The following is a 12,521-nucleotide window of genomic DNA, read 5'->3' on the forward strand; positions in this document are numbered from 1 at the left end:
CCCATCAGTCACAGTTGTTGGGTTATTGAGGCCCATCAGTCACAGTTGGGTTATTTAGGCCCATCAGTCACAGTTGGGTTATTTAGGCCCATCCGTCACAGTTGGGTTATTTAGGCCCATCCGTCACAGTTGGGTTATTTAGGCCCATCCGTCACAGTTGGGTTATTTAGGCCCATCCGTCACAGTTGGGTTATTTAGGCCCATCCGTCACAGTTGGGTTATTTAGGCCCATCCGTCACAGTTGGGTTATTTAGGCCCATCCGTCACAGTTGGGTTATTTAGGCCCATCCGTCACAGTTGGGTTATTTAGGCCCATCAGTCACAGTTGGGTTATCTATCCTCTTTGAATTTAAATTAGAATTTAAGTATTGCATTTGAATTTAAAATAAATGTCTGAGTGGACTACTAGACTTTCAAACTCTGTCTCTCTTCAGTAATTAGAAGTGAACCACTAAGGGTCTGGGCAACATGTGCCCTATGCCTCTTCAAAGACTATGGTCATATGGGCTTGTCTTGTGAGTGGAGGACTGCTAAAACAGACAGCCTTAAGGGCCCAGATAAAGCATCATGAGGTCCCGTGCTCCAGAACATAGAGGCCTTTATCCAATCGCATGGACAGTCACATTCAACAGTCACAGCAGAATGACGTGGCGTGTTTTGAGTGGTCACGTGGCACAAACACAGCAGTAAGTCCCTTCCAAAATGTACTACTACTGGCTGATAAACGCTAATGGATAAACAAACGCTGATGTGCAACAAACTGTATACAGCATGCCTCACTTAGAGACAAGGGAGACCAACAAACTGTATACAGCATGCCTCACTTAGAGACAAGGGAGACCAACAAACTGTGTACAGCGTGCCTCACTTAGAGACAAGGGAGACCAACAAACTGTGTACAGCGTGCCTCACTTAGAGACAAGGGAGACCAACAGACTGTATACAGCATGCCTCACTTAGAGACAAGGGAGACCAACAGACTGCGTACAGCATGCCTCACTTAGAGACAAGGGAGACCAACAAACTGAGTACAGCATGCCTCACTTAGAGACAAGGGAGACCAACAAATTGAGTGCAGGGCAGGTCAATACAGGGCGGTGACACACTGGACCAGTATAAATCTGCCTCAACGGGAGAGAACAGTCAAACACTCAACCTACAGCAGCTTATGTTGACACTGATGGGTGTGGAGCTTCTGTATGCATTAAGGACCATATGACCTCCACCTCACCAGCCACCTTAGACCCATTACAATTCACATACCACCTCCACCTCACCAGCCACCTTAGACCCATTACAATTCACATACCACCTCACCAGTCACCTTAGACCCACTACAATTCACATTTTGCCTCAACAAACGACACAATCGCTGTTGCTCTGCACACTGCCCTATCCCACCTGGACAAGAGAAATACCTATGTAAGGATTCTGTTCATCGACTACAGCTCAGCCTTTAACACCATAGTACCCTCCAAGCTCATCACTAAGCTCAGAGCCCTGGGTCTGAACCTCTCCGTGTGCAACTGGGTCCTGGATTTCCTGACAGGCCGACTCCAAGTGGTGAAGGTAGGCAACAACACCTCCGCCAGGCTGATCCTCAACACGCTCAGCCTCCTGCTTTACTCATGACAGCGTGGTCACGCACATCCCCAACTCAATCATCAAGTTTGCTGGCGACACAACAGTGGTAGACCTGATTACCAACAACGATGAGAGCCTACAGGGAGGATGTGAGAACTCTGGCAGAGTGGTGCCAGGAAAATAAACCTCTACCTCAACAACTAAGCAGCTGATCATGAACTACAGGAGACAGTAGTGAGAACACGCCTCCATCCACATAAACGGAGAGGGTCAAAAGTTTTAAATTTCTCTGAGTGCACATCACTGACAACCTGAAATGGTCACTTCGCACTTCCTCCGACACATTGGTGCGGCTGGCTTCGCGCTGTGTTAAGAAGCAGTGTGGCTTGGTTGGGTTGTGTATCGGAGGACGCATGACTTTCAACCTTCGTCTCTCCCGAGCCCGTACGGGAGTTGTAGCGATGAGACAAGATAGTAGCTACTAAACAATTGGATACCACAAAATTGGGGAGAAAAAGGGGTAAAATTTAAAATAAAATAAAAAAGGCCTGAAACACTGAAAATACAAATATTTAAAAAATAAATAACAAATTTATTTGACCTCACCAAATTGAGCTTTTTAGCCATTTCGGTAATGAGAAAGCCAAGTGGGGTGTTTGAGAATAAAAACTATTCTGGAGGAATATAAGCAAATGAATTAACTTCACTTCTAATACTCCTCTAGATGATGCATCATGGGTGAATAAACATTTATTTAAAAACTGATTGGAATTTTTAACAGGAACTTCAAAAAGTGTTACGTAATGAGACATGTCCACTGTGTTTGTACGTAATAATTGTTATAGTTTAATGTCAACTTGAATTAGTATACAATTTATGATTTACAGCAAAACATTGTTTATTTACATAAATTAGATTTTTCTAAAATAAAATTGTAAAAAATTGACCAAAAATGTTATCCGTACGCATCTTCAGTAATGATAATTTGGCGTGAAAATGTACAAAATTCAGGCGAAAAAGTACAAATGTATTTAAAAAGACACATTGTCAAAAACTAGGCATCTTAATCCTGAGAATGATAGTTGATTTTTGCAGATGCATCGTGGTTTTGTAACTCAATTGCCTACAGACATGTTTAAAACCGGTTTCATGAGAATCCCCATTCTATCTGCAGGCCATTAGACTGTTAAACAGTCACCACGAGCCAGTACCCGACCCTAAACCTTAGCTGGCTAGAACAGTGACGACCACCTGTTACTCTAGCTTGCACATTAGAGACTGCTGCCCTATGTACATAGAGTCATTGAATACTGGTCATTTTAATAAATGTTTACTTACTTTAAATGTATATACTGTATTCTAGTAATGGATCATCCTATATAACTACTACTATACACACCTTTTATTCATATACTGTCCACACACACACTCTTCGGAAAGTATTCAGACCCCTTCCCTTTTCCACATTTTGTTACGTTACAGCCTTATTCTAAAATGTATTACATTTCATTTTCCCCCTCAATCTACACACAACACCCCATAATGACAAAGCAAAATGTTTTTTTGTGTGCTAATTTACTAAAAATAAAAAACAGAAATACCTTTACATAGGTATTCAGACCCTTTGCTATGAGACTTGAATTTGAGCTCAGGTGCATCCTGTTTCCATTGATCATCCTTGAGATGTTTCTACAACTTGATTGGAGTCCACCTGTGGTAAAGTCAATTGATTGGACATGAAGGCACATCCCTGTCTATATAAGGACCCAGAGATGACAGTGCATTTCAAAGCAAAAACCAAACCATGAGGTTGAAGGAATTGTTCGTAGAGCTCAGAGACAGTCGCAATCCTGTCTCGGAGATCTGGGGCAGGGTACCAAAAAAAATGGGTACCTTCAATGCTGCATACAAGAACACAGTGGCCTCCATCATTCTTAAATGGAAGAAGTTTGGAACCACCAAGACTCTTCTTAGAGCTGGCAACCCAGGGAGAAGGGCTTTGGTCAGGGAGGTCACAAGAACCCGATGGTCTCTCTGACCAAGCTTGTAGCGTCATACCCAACAAGACTTGAGACTGTAATCGCTGCCAAAGGCGCTTCAACGAAGTACTGATTAAAGAGTCTGAATACTTAAATGTGATATTTCAGTCATTTATTTATGTCTAAAAAAAAAACGTGTTGCCTTGTCATTATGGAGCATTGTGTGTAGAGTTGAAGGTGAAAAAAAACAATTTAATCCATTTTAGAATAAGGCTATAATAACAAAATGTGGAAAAAGTCAAGGGGTCTAAAAACACTAGAACTATCTATCCATCCATAATATGTATAGGCCTATATATTATATTCCCGTGCTCTGACATTTCTCATTCTAGTATTTCTTCATTTTTCTGGAGTGTGTGTGTATTGTTTATTTTTTATTGCTAGGTATTACTGCCCTGTTGGAGCTAGAAACAAGCATTGGACTGCGATAACATCTGCAAATCTGCGTACGCGACCAATAAATGTTGATTTGAAGACACAGGCTGCCTTGTGTCCACACCATGTGTCTACTTCCTTAAGCCACTGTTTGACTTCATACCAGAATGAGCTCAGGGTAAAAAAACAACAGCCTTCATGCATTAATGCCCAAGGGGAGGATAGAGGAGCGGGGTTGAACAAGCACACTCAACGCAAGATCACGAGTACCACAACTTAATCAAGTATGCTGCTTCAAATCAGGAGACCACGAGATGGTGAGCAAGGCATCATCCCCTTCTCACTCTCCCGATAGTTGTGCATCCACTCCTGCCCTGCTTTCAGATGAATGCAATAAAGAAACATCTGATTTGGACTTATTGGGGGGCACGCAGTAGGGGGTAGAGTAAGTATGTGTCAGCAGGGCTTATAGCAACGACTAATGTTGCCAAACACGCTAATCACCTTAAATGATTAATCTGGGTATTCATTAGCTCTTGTTGTTGCATGAAATAGCACATTGTGAGAACACTTCACTCAGAGACAAGAAGACTGTTCGGGCACCCTGTCCAAACTCTCAAGCTATCACTCTCCCCAGAAAAGGTTGGCTGGCTCAAACCATGCCAAGAGCATTCAGCCTCCACCCAATGCCTCTTACACTACCAACAGGCCTAGGTTTAGTGCCTTCATTAGTTTCTCTCTTAGCACAAATAAAGTGCTGGCAAGGAAGTCACAGAGCAGAGCCCCTTCAACCGAGATGTTTGTGTTTTTACAAGGTGAGTGGTGGTGAGTTTAAACGTCAGACTGAGGCAAGAACAGATAAAGATGTCAGACTGGCAGGATCAATGTAAAGTAGGCAGAAGAATGCTAGGCCATGAAACAAGAATGGTCATTAAAGTGGTCATTTTTCAGAATGTGTGTCAACACAGGATCAAGAAACGTCTATCAGGATGTTTTTGGGGGAAGAGGGTTGGTTGTTTTGAAGGTGGCATAGAGCCGGGTACAGGAGTGGGTTGGTTGTTTTGAAGGTGGCATAGAGCCGGGTACAGGAGAGGGTTGGAGGAGGGGGAACAAACTGAGTGAGGAAATAACTGCAATTTACCATGTATGCTAATCCCACACACATCTATTTCAACCTCGGATTTTCCCAGTGACAGTGAATATAAATTGGTCCCTGATCTGCTCTGTTCTTAAATGGCAGACGATACCCTGTTGACTACTTCTGCATGAGATAATTCCGTGCTTGGAAACAGCAAAAGGCTGGTGACGTTAATGAGGGGGTTGCTGTGGGTGAAACTAGATAGCTGACTGTCTGAAACCAACTGGCTGTATTAGAAAAACACCTTGACGATGCATTGTTAGCCTAATCTCACACAGAGAGACAGACCTGTTTCAATAACACCTGATGTGATTTAACTAGCTAGCTACTACGGTATTCAAATGATATGTAAACGTTACAGGTATTGCCAAATGGTGAACTTGTCAATATTCTGACAAGTATTGGAGCTATAGGCTAATTTTACATTGATGAACATGTCAACACTTACTTGCTAGCCAACAGTTAACTAGTACCGTTGGATGGGCTTCCTGTCGACAAACTTCTAAATAGCTACCGCAACTAACAAAAAAAAGCACTAACTATAACAGACAAATCAAATTCACAGCGTACGCCAGAAATACAACCTACTATAGCTTCCTAGCTGGCTTGCCTTCATGTTTTTATATAGCTAACGGTAGATACAACTAATAATTGTAATGGTAAAAATGTGCCAAATATTTTTGCTACATGTTTATCCTTCCAAATAACATCAAAGATAATAGAACTGACTGCTTACCTTCTTATAGAGTACCAATACGTAGAATCCAGGGCTTCTCTGAACATGTTGTGGACTTAGCTATATACCCATACCATGCAGAGTTAGCCTGCACTGCTGCCATCTTGTCCTGGACAACAGGAGGGGAGACCTCGCTCTCGACAACACCCCCATCTCCCACATTTTAAACTTCAAATAACTTGAGCATATAAAGGTTCAATGACACCAATTTAGCCCAGGATGTAACTATGCAGTTCAAGTTATTCTCTTGCCTCTTTGGGCGAGAAAGCCCATCTCTGAAAGGGCGTACGTTAGCCCTATTTCCCGAAAGATCTTCCCGTTCCGTCTGTCTCCAACACGTCCCTCTGCTCTGTCTAGCCCAGGCTGTGTGAAAATGAGTTGATGGCATTGAGCTAGACTAGACGAATCGATAGTCGAGCTGCGCGCGCCCAATGAAAAGCGCGTTCACTATGTGGCAGCTGTCAACATGTATATAATGGGCAACAGGGCCACTCATGCGTAGGATTTAGAGATGCAGTGGTCAAGACAAAAATATTTTCCTCCCAAAATAACATTAGATTCTTATTCTCATAAACTGTTTTATCATTCAAATGAATGGCAGACGAAATTGCAATGTAGGTGCCTGTTTAAAGTCATATGCTTCAAGACAAGTAATACAGAAACGTCATTAAATTCTAAATTGTCCATACTGATATGCGTTCAAAGATTATACATAGAGAAGAAAAATATTTCCGAAGCTTGTCTAAAGGTGTTTCATAATATTTATAATCTCTTTCTATTCCAATGGGACTATTAGTCACTTGTTCTCCAAATCCATTCTCATGTTTGTTCAGTACAGTTGTGAATGTTTGGCTGATTTCTTTCTTGGTTTACAACTGTGACATGTTATAGAGATGTTCATACTTTTTATATTTCTAAATTCCAGCAAAATGTTGACACTTATTTTTTTAAATAAAACTTCACCGGTAAAGCAATAACTAAAGAGGAAATTGTTGTGTAAAATAATGTGTGTTGTCTTCTTCGGGTCATACTGTACAATAATCCACAAATGTGTTGATGGTCACCAACTGTATTTTCCTCCAAGGTATTCATTGGAGGAGGGATCATTGATATGCAAGTTACCAAGGAAACTGCCTTCTTCTTTCTCAAAAGGTCCTTCTATAGAACATGCTGTTGTCGATGGTTCCTGATTTGGAATTCAGTGTACATAATGGAAACTGCTCAAATGAGTTATATTGACAACTATCAATATAGTTGCACTGCAGGGAAAGAACGGTTTCAGGGGTTGGAAATACTCTGAAATGGTATTCTCTCCTAAAGAAACAGGTGGGCTTGCAATTGGGCTTGTTTTGGACATGGTCTCAGGGAACAAAACAAAATAAAGCTCGAAGCCCACTCTTTCTGCATGATGTCATAAAGCTCGAAGCCCACTCTTTCTGCATGATGTCATAAAGCTCGAAGCCCACTCTTTCTGCATGATGTCATAAAGCTCGAAGCCCACTCTTTCTGCATGATGTCATAAAGCTCGAAGCCCACTCTTTCTGCATGATGTCATAAAGCTCGAAGCCCACTCTTTCTGCATGATGTCATAAAGCTCGAAGCCCACTCTTTCTGCATGATGTCATTGACATCAACTCAACGTATCTCCTCATACACCACTGCAGATACACCAATGAAAGGCAAAGACATAAATGTGCAAACATCTGACATGCTGCCTTACAATAACACTACAGTATAGGAACATGGACAATATGGTTGCCATAGCAACTGTTCATGTTTGTCTCAGACATCTTGCTCTGTCCAGCTGTCAGGAACTGCATGAAGCATAAAAAGACATTCACAAAAAAACTGTTGAAGATTCTGCAGATTCCCTACACCAAACTAAAGTGAGGCAACATGAAATAACAATTCCCTTTAACCAATGTCTATTTTAATCATGCATTCCAGCTGACATAACAGTTGCACTGATTGATATTGGACAAAGGAAGTGTTTTATGGACTTAGTGTTGAATGGGTTAACAGACTTTAAAAAGTTTGCCTTCTCCTGGTGGCAAAGATTAGTCTCCTGTCAGCTGGTCAAATGGCTTCATAGTTGTCCAGCCTGTTTTTACATATATTTGGAAAATGACAGAACCATCTGTTTGCCTCATCTGGTCTGGCACTTGAAATAAAATCTCGGAGTATAGCCTTGACCGATCATCCATGTGCTGGGCACTGCCAGCTAAAGGGGGTTGTCCTGTAGGGGAAATGTATCATCAACAACACCTAGTCTCATTCATTTCTAAACAGCAATGACCAGGCTATAGGGGGCCTTCAAGTCTTGTCCTCACTCAAAGGCCACAATGTATGCTGGTTCACTCTACTAAACACTTTTTAGGCCTAGATCAACATAACTAACTAATTCATGATGTGCAAGATTACCATGTCACCTGGCACTTCATTCCATATCAAATGACGATAGGAGGACAGTAGGATCCAGCATTGTGTCCCTCTTGGATTGGAGCTGAAAGCCCCTGAATCATAGTGTGGCGATCCACTGTCTTGAGGTAAGAAGATTGAACTTAATAAGACTGAATATACAACCCATCTTTCTGATTAGACTTACAGCTCATCCTTAATAACTGTGTCTCTGCTGTTTGCGTTAATGATTAGCATGTCATAGACAAGAAGAGATCTATAAAAATAGAAGATTCAGTGGTGTACCCAAGACTAAGTAAGTACATTCACCACGGAGCCAAAACTTAGACAAAGCACAATCCTAGTGTAACGGATGTGAAACGCTAGCTTAGTTAGTGGTGGTGCGCACTAAATAGTGTTTCAATTGGTGACGTCACTTGCTCTGAGACCTTGAAGTAGTAGTTCCCCTTGCTCTGCAAGGGCCGCGGCTTTTGTGGAGCGATGAGTAACGATGCTTCGTGGGTGACTGTTGTTGATGTGTGCAGAGGGTCCCTGGTTTGGGCGAGGGGACGGTCTAAAGTTATACTGTTACACTAGCCCTAAAAGTGTATTCTACAGTTTCTTCAGAAATTCAGAACATTCATGTCAACCACACAGTCATAATGCAGAGTTCCACAAAGACCCAAAGCAGTTAACAGAAATGTTCTGAAGACAAAGTGGAATCTTGCAGATACTTTTTTCTTCTTCCTGGGAGCGACAAGCAAATACACAGCACATCCACAAACAGCCTGGAGGCACCAGCCTGACAAAGAGAGTCCTCACTGTCTGAGGTGGCCAACTGGGGTTCAACTGCAACCTAATCCAACAAGAGGCAACTGTCAATCCCAGCCCCCATCTCTGGCAGTGACAGCTCCTGTCCCTGCCTCCAGCCCCACCGTTGGGGACAAACCAAACTCTAGGCCTGGCTTGGCTCAGCTAGTGGCCTCAGCTGGTAAAGGCAACAGGTGTGAGGAGGGTTGTAGGGTTCCCCTCTCGCTGCCCTGTATAAAGCCCTTGTATCCAGCTGTTCAGCGGCTTTAGCTCCCCAGTCTTTGCAGGGAATTTTGACATATTTTTTCACTGTAGCACCACACTGACAAACCTAGGGGCCGAAAAATAGCACCCAATTCAATTCCTTATATAGCCTACATAAATGTATTATATAGCCTACATTCCTTTCTGAATTTGAAATTAATTCAAGAAGTAATCATCTAGTTTTTCAAAAGTATCTGTAATCTGAATACAATATGTTTGCTGGTAACAAAACTGATTAGTTACAGTTTTCTGTAATAGGTTTAAATGTAACTGATTATGTAAACAGTCACTCCCCAACCTTGCCAAGATAAAATATCAAAGGCAAATAAATGTTCATTTTAAAGAAAAGGTAAATCTGCAGAGACCTGGATTGAGTGGGAAGTCTGTACCATAATGGCCTGACCAGCTGTTTGGTGTAGGTCTATGTTGTGTATAGGCCTAAAAAAAGGATCTCCTTCACATATACTATCTTGCAGTTGACATGGCCGTTAAACGTGAAGTATGAGTCAGTCGTCTCACACCCTGTAGTCACCCTATGGACCTGCTCTCGTTAATCATTCCTAAAGTGAGCATTGCAATGCCTGCAGTGAGTGCAAATTACAGCAGATAATGTTTTTTTATTACTATTATAGCAGAACGTGTACGGATGATGAGCTCTGTGCTCGGTTGATATGGTCTGTTTATTTAGTCATAGTGTTGATGTGCATTCTGTCCCCCTCTGCTGTCTTAGAAATATATTACATAAAAAAAAAACGAGCTGACGCACACCCAGAATAATAGTTTGTGTGATGCTGACTAACGGCGAATAAACTATAAACTATCAAAATAAAGAAAGTCACACATTCCATGTATAATATCCCAGCAATTTAATGGGTATTTCAGGCACAGTGATGTCGAAACGTTGGTAAATACCCATTAAATTGCTGGGAGATTATACATGGCGTGTGCGACATTATTTGTCTTGATAGTTTATAGTTTATTCGCCGTTTGTCAGCACCTCCACACAAACTATTATTCTGGGTGTGCGTCAGCTCATGTTTTCTTTTTATATTGTAATGAAACAGCAGGGAGCAGGTCTCGAACCCTTGACCTTCGAGCCCTAGGTCCGGCGCGCTATCGACTGTGCCGCAAAAGAATGTTCATGCGGCAGAGTCGATTTCCGCGCTTATAAACCCAGGGTCGTAACACTACTCCCTCCTTTCAGAGAGCGCGTCCTCGCGCTAGCTTGCGACTCTACGTCTTACAGGAACGCGCTCACCAGCCAAGCACACGCACTGTCGTGGATGCAAGGTCCGATCACTTCTGACACCAGTGTAATGAAACAGCGGGGAGCAGGTCTCGAATCCTCGACCTTCGAGCCCGAGGTCCGGCGCGCAAAAGCATGCTCATGCGGCAGTCCGCAGAGTCGATTTCCGCGCTTATAAACCCAGGGTCGTTACAATATTATAAATATATTACAACAACTAGCTATGCAGACCATTTTCGGACCCAGACGTCATAGCCACGGCGTTTATAAACCTAGAGGCGCATCGCGAGAATTCCAGAACGCTTGCAAAACAGACCAAACAGACCAGGATGGAGTTTGGTCTTTTACTCAGTTATAAGGAATTCTTATCACTTTACAAGGTCCCTGTAACACCTGCAATTGTTTAGATGCCAGAACGCTTGCAAAACAGACCAAACAGACCAGGATGGAGTTTGGTCTTTTACTCAGTTATAAGGAATTCTTATCACTTTACAAGGTCCCTGTAACACCTGCAATTGTTTAGATGCCATTCCCTCAGGTGTTGCTCTGTTATTCAGAAACGTGTCAAGACCTGGCCCTCAGAGCCTACCTTCTATTGACCCTGTTGACTCATCAGTAGGAAAGATTTGTTTCTCTTATGGTCCATTCAACAACAGATCGATACGAACCTTGTTTCAGCAGGATGTTGTATACCTTATGTCATGCCTTATTGGAATGGATTTATTGATCATATATGTTGGAAAAAAGTTTGGATGTTGCCACACACGTACCTACTTGTTAACAAAATTAAGGAAGTTTCTTTTAAAATTATTCATAAATATTAACCTGCCAACCACTATATGAAGAAGTTTAAGGAAAACATCAACTCAAATTGCTCCTTTGTAATGACCACCCAGAAACAGTGTTACATCTTTTTTGTCATTTTATTAATGTAAGAAAACTGTGGCAAGACATCAGTAGATTTATAATTGAACACATTTATGAAGATTTTACACTATTGTGGAGAGATGTACTGCTTGGATTCTTTACATATGGTAGAAATAAGCTGAAACATTTTTATGTAAATCATTTCATTATTCTTTTGGCCAAATTTCATAAACACAAATGTACATTTACAAACAAACAAAAAACATTTTCTTCCCCACAAAAAGAAATTGAACTGTATTTTAAGACAATTAAATACTCTACTAACAAAAAAGAGGTTAGATTTATTAGTGTACGTATGTCCCTTAAGGTCCTTGTGTAATTGTAATGTGATATTGTACCCCCTAGCTCGATTGTCCATTGTATATAATATATATATATATACTTGTATTCCCTCATGTACTTTTTGTATTGATTTGCTGTTAATAAAAAATATATAATAAATACATAAAAAAAGACGCATCGCGAGACTTCCGGTAACGCTTGCAAAACAGACCAGGATGGAGTTTGGGGTTTGAGAAGTCAATGAGAAAAGTGAAAAATGATTCCTTAGTTGTTAATTTTCTCCAAATCTAAAGGTACAATCAATAATCGAACCAATGTTTTAAGTGGTTGAATATGTTATTACTCAACATTCATGAAATTTACAAACTGACACGTTTTAATTTTCGTCAAAAACAACTTTATATCGAAGGAATGCCTTTGATTTGACGTCTTTGCTAGTCGACGTCGCCATGACATGACAAATGTGATCGGGGTTTTCTATTGGAGAAGCAGTTTTAGCCTGTCTTCATAATGTACTGTTTTTGTCATAACGATCAAAGAGAGTAATTACATTCGTGATTAAAATGTGTTAATAATTCAATGACCCAGATATCATATGAAAGATATTACATTAGTGATTAAAATGTGTTAATTCAATAGCTTTTTTGTGCTCTAAATATTGGTCTCATCCATACATATATATACATAAAACATTCAAATGCCGTACAAAGCAACCTCAAATGT

The sequence above is a fragment of the Oncorhynchus kisutch genome, unplaced genomic scaffold (genome assembly GCF_002021735.2).
Source record: "Oncorhynchus kisutch isolate 150728-3 unplaced genomic scaffold, Okis_V2 Okis03b-Okis08b_hom, whole genome shotgun sequence".
Classification (NCBI taxonomy): domain Eukaryota; kingdom Metazoa; phylum Chordata; class Actinopteri; order Salmoniformes; family Salmonidae; genus Oncorhynchus; species Oncorhynchus kisutch.